The sequence below is a fragment of the Aegilops tauschii genome, chromosome 7 (assembly GCF_002575655.3).
Source record: "Aegilops tauschii subsp. strangulata cultivar AL8/78 chromosome 7, Aet v6.0, whole genome shotgun sequence".
In the NCBI taxonomy this organism is placed as follows: Eukaryota; Viridiplantae; Streptophyta; class Magnoliopsida; order Poales; family Poaceae; genus Aegilops; species Aegilops tauschii.
The window spans coordinates 147240153-147259886 of NC_053041.3; the positions used below are offsets into that span (position 1 = coordinate 147240153).

Below are 19734 nucleotides of genomic sequence, written 5' to 3' on the forward strand. Positions count from 1 at the left end.
TCGCCCTAGTGCTTGTAGTCATCGCTAGGTGATCCACGGACCTGGTTGTAATTTATATTATTTCTGGTGTTCCTTGTACTACCATGATTGAGAATGAATAGATTAGAAGTTTTCTTGCAAAAAAAGCACCACAACAAGGCCAGAGAGTAAGCAAAGTCTTAGAGAAAGCCCATTGTTGAAGGAAAATCATCAAAGTCTTGCAAAAAACAGAACAAGAACTCGGGCACACCCTTGCTCGCGCTCACAACTGACGTGTCAGTGCGGCCATAAAGGGGAAATTATCCCATCTTGCCTAGGATCGAGGGTGTTGCCCCCCCCCCCGGTTGAGTACCACCCGAGGAAGAGGAGCACAATGTGTCCAATTGGAAAAATACTAGCTAGACGGCCACCGTTTGTCCATTTCCTAGAACAGAACTCGTCCACCACCCCTGTTATCCCAAGACGACATCTCCTACGAGGGTACAACGTTGAAGCACCATCAAACTTCAATCCCAATATTTGATATTTGTGAGGAGTCCATATTACAACCTTGAACTCTTTCATTTGTCTAAGATTTAATCATGAACTCTAAAACCGTCTAACATTCATCCTTAAACTACGAAAATGGCTAGGAATCACCCTCCCCTTCCTGAAACTGGTTTTCTCTAAACTCAACCATCCAACATATGCCAATTTTGGACGGAAGATTATTACTGCTGGCGAGCCAGCTGGTTGCGGGGATAGGTACGTGACAGGGTGTATCTCCCTTTGTCCCGGATCGTTCCGGATTGTTGCAGTAGGGGGTACTACACGGTACTACCCTAGCAGAGTAAAATAGAAACAACCCAATGCAAGCAATTCAAAACCGGACTAGTCAAAACAGAAACAATCTGCCTTGCTGTGGTGGAGTTGTAACAACTGACATCCAATCTACGATCTAGGAAAAACTGGACTACAAATCGTTCTCATCTTCTTCTTCTATGTGCAAAGTACTACACGGCGGGAGCCTCGGAACAGCAGAATCCCGATCTTGACTCTTGAGGCTGCAAAGATAAGCTGGTCCGGAGAGGGAATGTGACATGAGATACACTATCACTCTCAATTTCATGAAATCATAAACATCTTTTTAACTCGTGAACATATTTGAAATCATGTCATTTTTCAAATTTATGAACAGTTTAACAAATTTTCAAATATTTTCTAAACTCAAGAATATTTTTGAATTAATGAACATTTTATACTACTTGCAAACTTTTTTTGAAATTATGAACAATTTTTTAACAATTTTCTTGAATCGGCGAGAATTTCTAGAATGGACGAATATTGTTTTGAAAATTGGTGGACCAATTTTTAAAATTCACGAACATTTTTTAAATTTAACAAACATTTTTGATTTAACGAATATTTTTTTGATTTAATGAACATTTTTTGAAATGCATGATCATTTTTTGAATCAGCGAACATTTTATGAATGAGTAAACTATTTTGTAAGTCACGAAGAGTTTCTGAATTTTCAGGATATATTTTTCCATTCATGAATATTTTTTGAATTGGCGAAATTTTGTTCAATTTCTTAGAAAATAATATATGAACTTAAAAAAATCATGAACATTTTTCTATTCGCCGAACTTTTGTTTTCAAAATTTCGAATAGTTTTTGAATAAGCAAACATTTTCTTATAAAACCGCGAACATTTTTTGAATCCACAAACATTTTTATTTTCTAGAAGCTTTTTTGAAGTCTCAAATTATTTAAAGTAGAAAAAAACAAAACGGACAAGGAAAACAAAAAACAAAATTGAAGAAACAGGCCGCCGGGACATGGGCCGGCCCAAACGGACGCGCTGTGTCTTCTCCCAGCACGCGAAGCGCAGTATAGGAGGTCCCTACTGCATGGGCCGGTCGAGGCAGGGGATTCCGCTGTGTGAAACTTTTTTTATCACTTATAGATGGCACTGGTGGGTAATATTTTGCAACTTTGGTGGCAATTTTCATGACGTACCGCAAGAAGCAATAGCCCTTTTATTATTAGGTATAGATTGATTTCATCATCCTTGTTTACAATCCCTGCATTTCGGTACTTTACTTTTATACACGTTACACCGTTGCTACTATATCACCACTGCTTTCGATTTCTCTCAACTTGCAGTCATAGCTATTTAAATCCTTCAAGAGACAAAAGATTGATTCATGTACTCCCTGTGAGATCGATACTTTTATTTCGAAAATTCTACAACTAAACCATGTGCACGTGCAAGACATCAAGACGCATTCCTCCGCGATGCAACCAGTTACGAGGATGAGCTGGCCCTCCGCATCATGTTGTAGCGGTCATGGGTGGACAAGGGCGATAGTTCCGGATCTGCTGCGATGTTGCCTATTGCCCGCAGCTGCAACGCCGACGCCGGAGCTAGCCCTTCCCGCCCTGCGTGCAACTCCGCGTGGGGCAGCTCAATCTGTGACGCCCCTCCATCCACCTCCTCCCCCTTCGGCCGCTGCTCTGGAAGGGCAGCGGTGAGTTTTAGTGTCTGCCAGTACCGATGACCGGACAAGCAAAGGGCCGAGGAAGTGGTGAAGCTCTGTCGTCTCCGTCTTTATTTCAAGTATTTAGTAATCTAGTTTAAACTTGTCTGTAGTTTATATAGATTATGTGAATTGTGGAATTTTTCGGTGGTCAAAATGTTTATTATATGTGCATTTCAATGTATATTTGATTTGTACTTACTTTTTATTCGCATTGCATGCTTTAGTATGGATATAAAGTACCGGATTTGAGATAGATGGTTGTTGACGCGGCAATTCGTGCCTTGCCCGGCCACTGTCCGTGGACATGCCTGGACGCTTCCACGAGCGTTTGGGCACCCGGATTTGGTGTCCGCAGCAGTATATGCTCTTCTAATTGGCTTGGCTGGCGGGAGGACTACTCAACGAGGCAACATATATTGGTTGTATGAATTCGGCTTATCGATTAGCTGCTTCAAATACCAATCGTTTGAATTTTGTTCGATTAATAACACACAAAACAGATTATTTTTTCTGTACTCGATAAACAACCAAAAATTCAAAAAAAAATCGGTGTCGGTTTCGGTTTAGTTTTTGGTTGGTCGGTTTTTATGCCCACCCTTGAGATGAGGAAGCGCTAGAAGTAGAATTGGGGCGCCGAAGAAGAAGAAAGCCGGATTCGATACTCAGTACTGCTTTGAGATCCATTTTGCCACGCGTTAGCCACGGGAGAGGGTCTACCGATGAGGAGCAGATGTATCCCATGCTCCCAGCTAACACGCGCAGCACCAATAGATGATGGTTATCCACTAGAAAGACTTCAAAATTATCACGTGAAGGTTGATTATCCAAGGGCAAAACCTCACGATTGTTGAGCTGGGGATGTGGCGACGATGGGAACGAGTAGTTCCGCTGCTTAAATTCGAGAGCAACTACGTTCGTTAAGGAAATCCTTCCATTTATGTGGGAAAAAATAGTGTATATTGAAGAAGGTGAAGAGGGAGAGGTGCTCTCGTGGAGAAGATGGAGCCTGCGTTGTGAGATTTTTTTTGGGGAAAAGAACGCTGACGCGGAAAAGCACTGGCCATTGGTAACTGACATGCATAGTCTATATGTAAAATGCATGCAGAGTAGGAAATTTAGATAGTGACGTGGCAACTTTGCTGAGGTGGAGGGGCTGCATGTAGAGAGAACTAAGATAGTGGGGTTCATCTATTTAGGTATATATAGGATATGCAAAGTGCTTAGAAATCCTACGTAGCATTATGGTTAGGCACCTCCATAGATGCACTCTAGTGGGGAATTCATACTCTGGAACACCTTAGTATTACTAGCAAGAGGGCATGTGCGTTACAACAAGAGAAAAAAAAATCATAATCTCCAATGGCCATGATCACATTTTTGCTTCACCACCGAGATACACTATCACTTTCAATTTTTAAAATCATAAACATTTTTTTAACTCATGAACATATTTGAAATCGTGACATTTTTCAAATTTATGAACAGTTTAACAAATTTTCAAATATTTTCTAAACTCAAGAATATTTTTGAATTAATGAACATTTTATACTACTTGCAAACTTTTTTTGAAATTATGGACAATTTTTTAACAATTTTCTTGAATCGGCGAGCATTTCTAGAATGGATGAATATTGTTTTGAAAATTGGTGGAACAATTTTTAAAATTCACGATTTTTTTAAATTTAACGAACATTTTTTGATTTAACTAATATTTTTTTGATTTAATGAACATTTTTTGAAATACATGATCATTTTTTGAATCAGCGAACATTTTATGAATGAGTAAACTATTTTGTAAGTCACGAAGAGTTTCTGAATTTTCAGGAAATATTTTTCCATTGATGAATATTTTCTGAATTGGCGAAATTTTGTTCAATTTCTTCGAAAATAATATATGAACTTAAAAAAATCATGAACATTTTTCTATTCCCCGAACTTTTGTTTTCAAAATTTCGAATAGTTTTTGAATAAGCAAACATTTTCTTATAAAATCGTGAACATTTTTTGAATCCACAAACATTTTATGATTTATTAAATATTTTATTTTAAAATTCACTTTTTTATTTTTTAGAAACTTTTTGAAGTCTCAAATTATTTAAAGTAGAAAAAACAAAACGGACAAGGAAAATAAAAAACAAAATTGAAGAAACAGGCCGCCGGGACATGGGCCGGCCCAAACGGACGCGCTGTGTCTTCTCCCAGCACGTAGAGCGCAGTATAGGAGGTCCCTACTGCATGGGCCGGTCGAGGCAGGGGATTCCACTGTGTGAAACTTTTTTATCACTTATAGATGGCACTGGTGGGTAATATTTTGCAACTTTGGTGGCAATTTTCATGATGTACCGCAAGAAGCAATAGCCATTTTATTATTAGGTATCGATTGATTTCATCACCCTTGTTTACAATCCCTGCATTTCAGTACTTTACTTTTATGCACGTTACACCGTTGCTACTATATCACCACTGCTTTCGATTTCTCTCAACTTGCAGACATAGCTATTTAAACCCTTCAAGAGACAAAAGATTGATTCATGTGCTCCCCGTGAGATCGATACTCTTATTTCGAAAATTCTACAACTAAACCATGTGCACGTGCAAGACATCATGACGCATTCCTTCGCGATGCGACCAGTTACGAGGATGAGCTGGCCCTACGCATCATGTTGTAGCGGTCATGGGTGGACAAGGGCAACAGTTCCGGATCTGCTGCGATGTCGCCTATTGCCCGCAGCTGCAACGCCGACGCCGGGGCTAGCCCTTCCCGCCCTGCGTGCAACTCCGCGCGAGGCAGCTCAATCTGTGATGCCCCTCCATCCACCTCCTCCGCCTTCGGCCGCTGCTCTGGAAGGGCAACGGTGAGTTCTAGTGTCTGCCAGTGCCGATGACCGGACAAGCAAAGGGCCGAGGAAGTGGTGAAGCTCTGCTGTCTCCGTCTTTATTTCAAGCATTTAGTAATCTAGTTTAAACTTGTCTGTAGTTTATATAGATTATGTGAATTGTGGAATTTTTCGGTGGTCAAAATGTTTATTATATGTGCATTTCAATGTATATTTGATTTGTACTTACTTTTTATTCGCATTGCATGCTTTAGTATGGATATAAAGTACCGGATTTGAGATAGACGGTTGTGGAAGCGGCAATTCGTGCCTTGCCCGGCCACTGTCCGTGGACATGCCTGGACGCGTCCGCGGGCGTTTGGGCGCCCGGATTTGGTGCCGCAGCTGTATATGCTCTTCTATTTGGCTTGGCTGGCGGGAGGACTACTCAACGAGGCAACATATATTGGTTGTATGAATTCGGCTTATCGATTAGCTGCTTCAAATACCAATAGTTTGAATTTTGTTCGATTAATAACACACAAAACAGATTATTTTTCAGTACTCGCTAAACAACCAAAAATTCAAAAACAAATCGGTGTCGGTTTCGGTTTAGTTTTTGGTTGGTCGGTTTTTATGCCCACCTCTGAGATGAGGAAGCGCTAGAAGTAGGATTGGGGCGCCGGAGAAGAAGAAAGCCGGATTCGATACTCAGTACTGCTTTGAGATCCATTTTTCCACACGTTAGCCGCGGGAGAGGGTCTACCGATGAGGAGCAGATGACCTAGTCGTAGAGGATTTTTTTCCGGCTGCCATGGTTCCCGATGGGGCTATTTTTTTTAATAATACATTTTTAATTAATTTTCATAAATATTACGCTGGATAATTTTTTTTCAAAATAATACACCGTCGGCCCACTGCAAGCCGACTGGCCTAGTCGGCCCACAGCAGGCCGATTGGACTCCAGTCGGCCTACAGCTGGATGACTGGCCCCTGAACATTTTTTTCAAACATATTTTTTTTGGTGTCAACTTTTTTCATACACATTCAATATTTTTTGAATAGATAAGAAACATTTTTTATACACACATTTAACAATTTTTAATCATGTATTTGAAAAAATGTCAACTTTTCAAACATATTTTTTTGGTGTCAACTTTTTTTCATACACATTCTATATTTTTTTGTATAAATAAGGAACATTTTTTATACACACATTTAACAATTTTTAAATACATGTTTAACACTTTTTAAAACATATTTTTATGTCAACTTTTTTGCATATATATTGTACATTTTTTGTATACATTAGGAACATTTTTTATACACGTTTAACATTTTTTAATTACATAATTAACATTTTTATAAACATATTTTTTATGCCTACTTTTTTTGCAAAAACAATTAGCTCACAGCGAGCTAATTAGCTCCAGTCGGCCCACAGTGGGCTGACAGGGGCCAGTCGGCCAGCTGTAGGCCGACTGGAGTCCAATCAGCCTGCTGTGGGCTGACTAGGCCCAGTCGGCCTGCAGCGGGCCGACGGTGTATTATTTTTGAAATTTTTTATCCAGCGTAATATTTATGAAAATTAATAAAAAATGTATTATTTAAAAAAAATTAGCCCCGATGGAAGGAGGTGAGCCACATTTCATAGGAGGATACGGTGGCAAAGCGGCGGTTAACTGAGTCGTGCACGGGATTGGAGAAGACCTCTCGGGGAAAAGGGAGAAAATAGAGAGATAAGGGCGGCGTAGTGTCGAGAGCGTGCTTCTCCCCCTTTAGCTACAGGCACACGGGAATGGTACCTGCCCATGTACCCAGAATTACACGTGTCTACAACTGATTAATCTGATTAGAGACTGAAAAACTTCAAAGGAAGCAAAATAGAATTGAGCTAAGGAATAGAGAAGGTAGTATTATTACTGTCAGTGCAATAGGAGCTAGCAAGGCCAATGATGCTATACACTTATGGACGGACTGCCACGGAAATTATCTACGCACCGAGGTGGAGCCAGCTGATTGGCGCTCAATTTTTCACTTTGCGTGAATTACGGCTCACATCGCTGTCTCTTTCTGCCACATCAGCGCGTAGCCATGCTTTCCGTAACAATTGCCCGTAAGTGTATCATTTTTATAGGAAAATGTAAGTGGTTTCAAATGGTGTCTCCAGAGAAAATTATAAGAACAAGTCACTCATCACAGAAACATGACCAAGCAACGGCAACTTCCATACTACAGAAGCCAAGACTAAGATTGATTAGGCTAATGCCAGCCCTCTCAGGCTTAAAAGTTGCCTCGCTACTCTCAACAACTTGTTTCTCATTAATCGAAATTGCCATGAGATAAACCTTTAGAAACTTCTCAAATCCAACAGAAACCACGCGACGCGAGAGCTTGGTCACACCATTGGCATCGACAGGCAACCCGTCATGTCCGGAATCAAGTAATTTGACGAGGACATCATCAGTAGAGGTGCCAGCAGTGAATACACTTTGGAAACCAATTGGCCATGACCCACTAGTGAGTTTTATACAGATTGTGGCCTCCACAGTGAAACTAACGTGGCTGAATTCAAATTTCAGCGTGCTGAGCCTGCTAGGGTAAACACCAGTTAGGCAATACCCACTTCTGTAAGTCACAACAAGATCACTCAGATCTTTATCCTCAGCTTTTGTAGTGCCCTTGACTTTCAGGGAAACCTCAATGTAGGAAGGGTCTATTGACACCGCAATAGCTCGACTGGGCCGGTCAATGCAAGATATGGATCCTGCATGATCGAAACAAGTATGTAGGTCAATAATTATGTTCTACTTAGTAATAAGACTACATCAAGTGGATATAATGCAACAACCAATCTATTATAATATATTCCATGCACTCTCTCCTTGTCAAATTATAATGCATATTTTCCAAAGTCAAAATTTTGTAAACTTTAATTAATGAGGCAAGGAGAGAGTGTGCAAGAGCAAAATGCATGCAACTTGGGAAAACAAATAAATGCGGTGGAAAATAATGTTGCGCTTGTTATCCCGGATATCACGTGCAGCAACGATACCAAACACTTGCAGTGGCCAGTGTAAGCACTCTTTGATTGATGTGATTTTGACTGACTTGAACTGTAGAGTAGCCATGGGATCGGGCGTGTCACGGGAAGCAGGGGACGTATAACGCATGGCAGGGATAGATGCTGCATTGTCCCATTAATATCAAGTTAGTGAAAGAATGAAACAAAATACTTAAAGTCATGGTAATTACTCCATCCGTTCCTAAATAGTTGTCTTTCTAGAGATTTGAACAAGTGACTACATACAGAGCAAAATAAATGAATCTACACTATAAAATATGTCTATATACATCCATATGTGGTAGTCCATTTGAAATCTCTAAAAGACAAATATTTGAGAACGGAGGGAGTAGGTCATAGTGACATTTTTTGGCCTCTCTGGCCTTCCTCTTGGCAATCCTGGCGGCCCGTACAGCATCCGCGTCGGCTGCCATCTCGGCCTCGTAGGCGTTGGCCCTGTCTTGGCTACTTCCGCGGCTTTGGCCCTGTCAGCTTTCGCCTTGGTTCTCTTAGCCGTAGCCATCGTCGCACGCAGCAGCTAATTCTTCAGCCTTTTAAACAGATTCTAATTCTTGATCCAAGAGCACCCTTGTTTCGTGGCCGCAGGGGACGCAAGGTAACGGAGCAGGAGACGCAAATGGTGATTCGCAGGCCGGGTCGCCGTCGCGGGGCCGCGAAAACAATACTCGTACTAGCGTGTTTCTGGCTTCGATGGACTTCTTCCGGCGCCGTGCACGCGCGTATTTATAACAGATGCGGAACCGCCTGTGCGGTTCAATTCAAATCTGACCGCGCTAGGAAGTCGGAGTCCGACGGGCTGTTTAACGCTTTAGCAACATCAATCAAACGGGGAAGGGAAGATGTGGAAGATCTGCTGCAGAGGCTCGATCTGCAACAAGACGGAGATGATTTCGTGCGGGAAACAGAGGTGGAAACACCACATCTTCAGGTATGCTAGAAGTGCATATAAATGTATTATTAGTTAGAGGTTAGTATTAGCTCCGTCTAGGTTTATTAGAGCATCTACCACCAGACTAGGAAAATCTGGGCCCTCAAACGCCCGCATGAGCCCGCCGGACTCGTCTGTGGGTACTGATCGGTCACTTCTCAAATCATTTCGTCCACATCCGTGTATCTCATATCCGATCCCGTGTATCCATACTAAACGATGCAACATCAATCGAACTACAAATGGACATAGAAACGAACGTAGCCAAGCACAATACGTTCACCAAAAGATCACCAAGGGATGTTCAAAAGACCGTCAAAGTTCACATAAACGACGGACAACTTTAAACTACATCTAAATACTTGAAATTAAACGAGCAAAAAAGCCCATGGGTTGCAACGGGAGGAAACAAATACCACACGGCCCTAACACAATAACCATGACTACTCAAGACCCCAATAGGTCCATCCTTTATTTATTTCAACAAGGCATCTTACCAATCTTGCCATTTATCCTTCTTCCGACTCTCGCCGATGGACATGCATGGTTATAGATGGTTTCTTTCGCCTCCAATTTGTTTTTGTTAAGGTGTTCATTTTCCATTTGAATCGGCACCAGTACAAAAAAAGACGGATCATCCACTACTAATTAACGGTCCATCCTAAACAACATTTAAAAAATTATTGACATGTGAAACAACATCATATTGAGATTCTACATATATTTACAGTATAACATATTAAAATTGGAGTTAAGGTTTAAAAGACATGAATATTTTTTACAGCATTTGAATCTGTCCCTAAACAACATTTAAAAATGGTTAATGGATAAAAATAACATCATGTTCATATTGTAGACATTTTTCTATTCAATTTTCATATATAACATTCTAAAATAGGAGTTACGGTTTAAAAGATACGAATATTTGGAAAAAAAACATTTGAATCTATATAAAAAGGTTAATTTCTAGACGGACGACATCTTAATTAACAAAACTCTCGGGGGGGTTTCTGAATAAATCAAGGAGTTTTATGTTCCCACTTAAAATAGGACTGCAGATTAATTAACCGAAACCTCTGGGGGTTTTATGCAAAATACGAAATGTTTTTCTGCTCTCACTTATGGGACCGCGCGTGGGTTGATTTCACGAACGTGCAGGGACTTCTTTGTAAAATGTATGCGACGAATGACCAGAAGTACTCGCTGCTTTATTATTAGGGGTAGATTGAAGAAAGCGGATCTTCACCACTTCCTCGCCGGCCCTTTCCTCTTCCGGTCGCCGGTGCAACTGTAACCGTCGGCGGATGGTGAAGGATTGTCCGAGTCATCGGACGAGGCGCCGTGGTTGTCGCCGTCGTCGTCGTCATCGGAGGAGGAGGAGGAGACGACGATGAGCCCTTTGAGCCGCCGGACGACCCGGTCCTGCTGCCGCTTGAGCTTCGCCAGCCGAGCCGCCTCCGTCGCCTTCTCCTTGGCCTCGCGCTCGGACTGCTTGATGGCAAGCCGGAGTGCCCTCGTGTTCTTCCAGCGGAGCCGCCGAGCGTCCGTCTCTGCCATCGTAAGCGACCAGCGGTAGACCCACGCGAGGAGCCGCTCGTCCTCATCGGGCTTCGCTGGTAACCCGCGGCGGCGGCGGACAGAGCTCTCCGCCGCATCCCTCTCCCTTGCCCACCACCTCTCGCGGCGCGCGGTGCGCACCTCCGACTCCTGTGTGCGCCTCCAGGCCGGCTGGGCGCGCACAAGCACCCACCGCTGCCCGCGTGGGGAAGCAACAACCAGTGGGGGCAGGGGACAACGTGGGGGAGGCGCGGACTATGCAGCCCTCACGGAGCTATGCGCGGGCCGGAAGAGCCAGCGCCGGCGGGGAGAGGCGAGGCGGCCGATCCGAACTGCCCCCCGTGTCCACCTTGGACCTCTCGGGGGCAATGCGGAGGGCCAGCTCCTCGTCGATGTGGAGGTCGGAGTCAAAGCGGCTATTGGCGCTCGACATGGTCGCCGGAGTCATCGGACGGGATCGAATCGGAGAAATAAGAGGGGGAAGAAGAGACGGAGAGAGAGTGGAGCGAGGTAGGGTTTCTGAATTGGGAATATTTGTGGGGATGGAGTGGGGTCAGGGTAGGCTGGGCTGACGTGTCGGACGCGCTCGGGTGCGCCCGGGCAGCCTCATATCCGCCATATATTTGGGCTGGATATGAGGGGCGCCGGACAGCCCGGGCGTTTGAGGCCCGTTTGAGGCGCCCGGCTAGGTCACATTTTCGTGATCGGTTAGTGAACGGACGGCCCGCCCAGGCGTTTAAGGCCGGTTTGGGGCGCCCGATTGTAGATGCTTTTAGGTCAACTCTAGCCGACCCGTAAAAATAGGGGAGCATAACGGTGGAGTATACTTAGTGGAGTATTTTTTTACTCCATTAAGTTTTGATCGGACCTAGCCAAACTCCTAAATTTGGCGGAGTAAAAAGCAAATATTCATAAGTTCAACATAGAATCGATTTAAACAAACTTCTAAATAGAAATTTGACACGTAATGTACATAAGCATCTACCGAAACATAGTCTAGTTTAAACCTGAACATGAACTTGAACTTAAAACTAAACATAATTTACATTAAAAACCACGGAAGCATAGTCAAACTAAAACATTAATCGTCGGACTTTGCGAGGGCAAGCCACTCCGCCCACCAAATCCCACTGCCCATGGAGTCAGGCCCTGTGCTATCATTGCCACTGTCGGGGAAGATCCTCGACCATTCTTCAATGTCGAAGTCGTCGTCGGCGTCGCCGTCCTCCTTGTCGCCCGATACGTCGATGACCTTCCTCCTGCTGGACACGTGCTCCGCGAAGATCTGGCGCTCTGCCTCCACCAGCTCAGGGTATTGGCACCGAAGGTCCGCCATGTACTCCTTGTCGGTGGCCTTTGCCGTGATCTACTCCCTCGCCACCTGGTACTCCCTAGCCACTGCCGCAGTCACCACCCCCGGTGGTGGCAGGTCGATCTTGACGAGCGCCTCACCCCACGAGAAGTTGAGGTGGGCATCGACGCTGTGCAGCCGGACCTGCCACCGTTCACGCTCGGGGGCGACGAGCTCGGTTGTGTGTAAGGAGCCAATCCAGTGCTACTTGTGGGTGTCGCGGTCGGTGATCTCCACCACCCACGTCCCCCACGCCCGTTGCTGGACGCCGAGGTACTTTCATTGTGGCTGTCGCAGTGCGGGGAGGTCGGGGAAGTCGGCGAGCCGACGGGATCTGGCCGCATCATCGCGACGGCAGCCGCTTGACAACGCGCCCATGTTGCACTCATGGCGGCACGGGTCCGCGCTACGGATGGGCGGTTGGGACTGATAGCCATACGATCCGCCCTTTGGGGAGGAGCGGGCGGCGAAGGACAGTGGAGGAGTCGCCGACGATGGGGATTGGGGAGGAGAGGCATAGGAGGGTGGGGATTTTTACTCGGACGACGAGCGATGAAGTAAGTATAGGCGTCGAATACGTTGTGGAGGTAAAGTTATTCTCCTCTATGGGTTTTACGGGTTTGGCTAGGTCCCGATTAAAGGAGTAAAACCTGATTTTTACTCCTCTAATCGGTTTTAGGAGATTGGCTAGAATTGGCCTTAGTCCTCATTGTATTTTGGGTCAATGTTTGACCACATCTTTAATTAGCAAAATTTTAATGCATGTCATAAATAATTATATTGTTGGAATCATATTTGAGTGTACTTTTCAATGATATTATCTTTCCTACATATAATTTATATTTTATTAGTTATTATGGATGGTTAATATACATGACCTGAAATATGTGGAGACTAATAAACCCAGACGATAGTAGAGATAGAGATACATTAGGTTTGAACTAACAATGACTTGCCTTAAATTGCTAGGAAGTCGAAACAACTCATGGGCGAAAAAAGGGCGACACCATCTCTCACCCGCGGCTGCTGGCGTGCCCATGGGTTCCCTCCTCTGTCTCAGGTGGCGAGAGGGTGGGACCCAGATCTGCACTCTGGCGTCTACATAGGGTGTCGTTGTGTGAGCCTCTAGCCGGTGCGTTGAGGAGGCAGAGGTGCTGCCAGATTTGGAATAAGGTGTTGTCGTTCCTTTCTATGTTAGCGTCTTCGAGGGCTTCTGTTGAGGAATGTTGCATGGAAAACAAAACAAAAATATACGTACACGCAAAATCTGTCCATGAAGATGCTTAGCTACGAGAGGGTAAGAGCATCTACGTACCCTTGTAGATCACTGAGCGGAAGCGCTTATTACACAGTTGATGTAGTCGTACTGTTCACGATCTGTCACGATCCAACCGATCTAGTGCCAAACGGACAACACCTCCGAGTTTAGCACACTGATACGTCTCCGACGTATCTATAATTTTTTATTGTTACATGCTATTATATTATCTGTTTTGGATATTTTATATGCATTAATATGTATTTTATATTATTTTTGGGACTAACTTATTGACCCAGAGCCCAGTGCCAGTTTCTGTTTTTTTCCTTGTTTTTGAGTTTTACAGAAAATGAATATCAAACGGAGTCCAAACGGAATAAAACTTTCGCGATGATTTTTCTTGGACCATAACACACACGTAGGACTTGGAGAGGAAGGCAGAAGAGTCCCGAGGGCACCACAAGCCCTCAGGGCGCACCTGAAGGAAATATGCCCTAGAGGTAATAATAAAGTTATTATTTATTTTCTTATTTCATGATAAATGTTTATCATTCATGCTAGAATTGTATTAATCGGAAACTTAGTACATGTGTGAATACATAGACAAAACATAAGTGTCCCTAGTATGCCTCTATTTGACTAGCTCTTTTATCAAAGATGGTTATGTTTCCTAACCATAGACATGTCACTGGTGCGCGTCGGTGCTATACAAACGGTTTTTAACTCCTTTCCGCGACGGCATTTGGGGCCGTCGCCAAGTGAGTGTGTGCAATAGGGTGTCCTTCCCACACGACCCAGAAACCGTCGGAGATATGGAGCAGTGATCCAGAGGCCTTCCAAAATGTAATCGTGTGTGATGCAGCACACACTAAATTCTTTCGCACATGTGGTATCGGTGATTAAGCGTTTCTAATGACGCAGTGAAACCATATGGTCTGTCGTAACGAGCCGTTTGGAAAACAGTATGTAAGGCACACGGGCCAACATATGAACTGTGTGCGATTTGTGCCGCATCGCACACGAGTTTTCTGCGTAACCCGTCTGCCATGCTAGACTCCATCGCACACGTTTGCAAACAATTACCGTCTACGATAATGTTCTAGCACAAACGGTTCAGGAGCCCCTTCGCACACATACAAGTGCTGCAGACAGTTTGTGATTTGTTGGGTATCACCCACGGTTGCCGCAAGAGTGACGTGTGCTTTTCGTTGGGGATCTGTCGTGGAATTGTCACGGCAGATGTCCTAGTGTGAGGACTTAGTCGTGAGACCAACGCATCTATGTGGCAGCTTGAGAGGGGTTGAGCGGAATCGAGAGACGCAACACAAGACAAGGGTTTAGACAGCTTCGGGCCCCGGGAAACATCATCCGGTAACAACCCTACATGCTATTGTGGCTAGGTCTCATTATCATTACGAGGGAGTCGTCGTAAACCGGCTCTCCCAGTTATGTCTAGCCCTAAGATTGTTTCTTCTTACTTGTCCCTCTTTGGGGAGCCCTGCCCCTCCTTATATATGTTGAAGGGGCGGGTTACATGACTAGTCCTAGTAGGATTATGATTACTCTATTACAAGTGGAGTCCTAGTCTTGCTTCCTTTGTAGGAGAATATTCCTTGTGCTTTCCCCATAAACCGGCCCACCATTAATATAAACCGGCCTTCTGGGCCTTGGGCCTTGTCATCCGTCTGTCCCGCCCGCCGGGTTACCAGTGAGTCTTAATGTTCAGGCAGGTTGCTTGTAAACCGTCTGGTCAGGGCAGGTCGCTAGTGAATCGCCAAGTGTCAACCGGGTCTCAAGTAAACCGCCAAGTCCGGCCGGGTCATATTTCCGGCCGGGTCATACCGCGGGGTATATCCCCGACATTAGCCCCCAGTTTAATTTGGATTTATCCATGTTAAAATGATCTGCAACATAAACACAAGAACAAATTTGGCGGGTTGTGCTCCGGGTTAAATATTCTTATAAACCGACACTTGATCATCCTTAAGTCCTTGTCATTTCCTCCTTTTGAAAAATCCGAGTCAATAGACCGGCTTCATAATCAATTTGCTTGCAGAAGATATTTTGTAAATAAAGAATCCATTTGAATCGGCCTTCAATGCTCTGATTTGACAAAAATATTGGTCTTCAAATATTCAACTGATATTCAGCTGGTTTGAAAATGTAGCACTTGCCGGTTTATCATTGCCAAAATTGCCGGGTTATAAAAACTGATGATCCCGGGTCATGAACGTTTATAGACACCGGGTTATGATTGTTGCCAATGCCGGGTCACACAATTAATCTTCATGATTTGCCCAAAACTGAGAATTTGAAGATGTTCCTCCTTTATGTGCATATTACCTGTAGCCCCCAAGTCTTAAGAGGGGAACATAATGATAGCTTAAGACTTGTTTCAATACAAATGTTGCAACCTTGAAGAAATCCAGATTGTTCATCTCAGTCACTAGTCACAACTGAATATTCCACATATGTAGCCCCCAAGTGCCGGGTTGTTATGCTTGCAGCAACCTGGGACTTGTAATTGCCTTATACTCATAAAAATTTCAACCAGTGTAGCCCCCAAGGGCCGGGTCATTATGCAATACTGAGCAGGGACTTTATAAATATGATCATGCTTCATTGAACATAACATCATATGATGTAACTCCACCATGGGGCTTTGAACCCACGTCCACAAGGTTAAGAGCTTTGTGCTTTACCAACTGAGTAGTGGACCTTTCAATATAATGGTTTTAAAACTTGTGTACCTTGAATTGTTGATAGGAGCAATTGGTAGCCCCCAAGGGCCGGCTCATTACAATGTGATGAGTCGGGTCTTCAATAAGGTGAGCAAAAAATGACTTCGCATTAGCCCCTAAGTATCATGGTGCATGCTTGCAGCGACATGAGACTTGTATACTTGATGTAATCTCAACTTGAATAATGTAGCCCCCAAGTGCCGGGTCATAAGCCTGCAGCGACTCGGGACTATTCCTTCAATTGTATAATAAATCATATCCATTGATAAAATAATAGCCATTGCGCTAAAGCGACTTTGAAAACCTCAATCATAATACTGGTTATTGATAACCATAATAAAATCCAGCCATGTTGGCTATTTGAAGATTTGAATAATATAATCCAATGATTTATGAGCGCATGATTCCAATGGCGCAATCCAAATATATACTGGCGACTTATAGTCCCAAACCAGTCCGGCTTAATAAACACTGGATAATTTATCATTATACTGGCGATTTATAGCCGAAAGCCAGGCCGGGTTAATAAACGCCAGTGATTTATAATCATGCTTTATTCAACCTGTTTCTGCATACAACAATTTTAAAGTGTCCTGGCGGTTTACCGCCGGACGGGTCATAATGCCCAACATATAACCCGGGTTTATAACCAAGGCTGCACTTAAGAATAATCAAATATGAAATGTATCATACCTGTGACATTGAATCACATCGTTGGTTTACCAACTTTTTGTAGTAAGGGTGATAATCCTAATCATGAGTACTGATAACTCCTTCCATATTGTGCCGGTTTATGATAAAACCGTACCGTGTTGTGATAAACACCGGATTATCCATATATAACACTGGCGACTTATAGTCGAAACATTTTTGGCCACTTCCTTCTTGGTACTTGAAGCATTTCTGGCAGAACATCTGGTTGGCTGCAAGGTAGACTGTCGAGCAGACGGTGAAGCTTGGACGGTCTGCTTAGCAGACGATTTATCTATGCAAGACCACTGAGCTGGCAGTGCTGCTATGACGGACTGCTGGGCTGTAGGAGCAGAGGCATCGGACTGCTGACCATGCGTTGAAGCTATGTCGGGTTTCTGCGCAGGTGGTGCCAACTTGTCGGTGTGCTGAGGAGGCCGTGCCAACGCGTTGGTTTGCTGAGCAGGAAGTGCTGACGCATTGGTATGCTGATCACGCGCCTGCGGACCGACGGACTGATGAGCAGTCGGTTCTGGACCTACAGACTGCTTAGCAGGCGGTTCTGAAGCATCAGACTGCTTAGCAGTCTGTTCCACCAGGTTGCTCTGCTGAGCATGTGCTGCAGCTGGGTCTCCCCCTGCTGCTTCAGCGGTCGGCATCTGAACCGGTGGTGCGTCATCAGCAGTTGTAGGCCTTGCCACTGGCTGCTTTGGGGCGGAGGATGGCATGGCCTGTACACCAGAAAGTCGGGCCGGCTGATCACAGGTTGATGCATCAGCCCGCAAGAGCTGCTGTGGCAAGGAGAGCGTCACAGGTTGAGGGGCGACAGTGGTTGCTCTTGGCGGGGCTTCAGTAACTCATCGATGAACTCTATTTCCTTTCGTGGCCACTGGATGTGATGTAACATTGTTTCTCCCAAGGTCCTTTGCTCATCGAAGTCTCCTAGGACATTCTTCAGGGCAAATTCATTAAATCCAGGCTTTAATTCAGCCATGTAGCACTTCACACAGCCCGCCTTCAATGGCACATTGTCCAAGAAGAGGCCATCTTCCAAGAAGGGTGGGCAAACCCAGGCTGTTGCCCATTTTAATGCACCTTCATAATGTGTAAGCACACCCTTCAGTCTGTCTTTCATTCCAGATAGATCAGATATAACATCATCACGAGCAGCTGCAGTCTCAGTGTCGCTGGGGTCAGCTGATGCACAGCTACTCTTGTGCAGTGTTGTCGCGCAATAAGCAGCATCCTCCATGCCCACCTCCCATCCGATCTGCTGGCTATTTGTTAGTGTTAGAGTCTTCTGCATCATCATAGACTCCTCAACATCCTTTCGAACAACCAGATAAATCTCCTTCTTCAACCTTTCATACAATGCATTCTGCTTCATTTCACTCCTCGCTTTTTTCATGCTGAGCCTCTCTTCTTTGCTAAGTGTGAAAGCCCTCTTGTGCGGGACATTAACACCTATACCCCTTACACGACCAGGGGCTCTTTTGTGTCCAGAGCAATGGACAGAATGTCACATGGCCCTGAGTTCCTGTAGAACCTTCCAGGGATCTTGGAAGCCTCTAACATCACTTCATACAGTTTGGTGTCACGTGCGTTTTCAAAGTAATAAGTTCCGTCATCACGCCTCTTTGCACGTGCCCGCAAGTAGTCTCTGGCGCGTTCGCCCCTGATTTCACTAAAGGCCGGATTCCCACCCGCCGCTACTGCTTCTTTGTCCTCCTGTTCCAATATTAGTTTCATGCCGTAGTATCCTGCCACACCCATATGGTGGGGGTGTATGTTCTTCTTCTGAAGTTCCGATTTCTTGAAACTCTTCTCAGCAAACTCTTTAGTTGCCCTGACACTTTTGAATTCTGCCCAGTCTGCCTTTGTAATTTGGGGATATGCGGGGATTGGGTCCTTGCCTTCACTCAAGTACTTCTTGTACAACACGTGCTTCTAGTTTCTCCAAGCATCCCTAGCCTTCTTCAGTGCAGCATGTTCCACCTGCATTCTCCACTGCTCTGGAACGTTGAAGTCATCCATGATCTCCCGGACTATCCTTCGCTGTGTTTCTGTGTCAGCCTTCCAAAACCCCGACAGATTAATGTCGAGCCTTGCCCTGCCAACAAATCCACACACACACTCCTGAACCTCACGCGTGCTTTATCTGGTTTAGTTGGAGCCCAGGACTTTAAATCAATCTCAGTTACTTCAATATACACCTTTAGGCTGGTGTGTGGGCTTCCTTGGAGCGTTCCTCAGTGTCCTGACTGGAAGGGTAATTGCTGCAGCTCTATCCCGTTCAAGACTACTTGATCCCTCACAATCTGCTGAAGACCTAGGGTTGTCCGAATCAGATGAAGATACATGGCCTGAATGAGTGCTGTCGCTCCTACTCGGCATCTACAGAGAAAAACTCAGGAAAGGAGGATAAGCATAAAACTAACAACTTGGTATCAAGCTTTCTAAACATGCCATGCAATAATTTAGAAAATGTACGACTAATTGGTTAAGTTTGTGTGACTCGGGCGCCCACGATCTGTAAATAGGCAGTAACTTATAGGAACAAATACAACTTATATGTAGTAAGGAAGGTCGATAATGAACATATATACGCTCTCCGTTATTTATAGCCAATTTGGGAACATACGGAACAAAACTGGAAGAGGGATTGCGAGGAAATATGCCTCACCGCGATGGAGAGCAGTAACTAACAGGCTTCTTAATGCAAACCCGGCCGGACCACAGGAGAGGCGAGGCTTACTGCATTGATATGCTTGAGGGTGGCTGGCAAGCAAACGAAGACGGCGAGG

At 44.5% G+C, this 19734-nt stretch overlaps 1 pseudogene; it reads right to left on the reverse strand.

Annotated features, from left to right (window-relative positions):
* Positions 1-7509: 7509 nt before the first annotated feature.
* Positions 7510-8818, reverse strand: LOC109764398 (uncharacterized; annotated as a pseudogene).
* Between the last annotated feature and the right edge of the window lie 10916 nt (positions 8819-19734).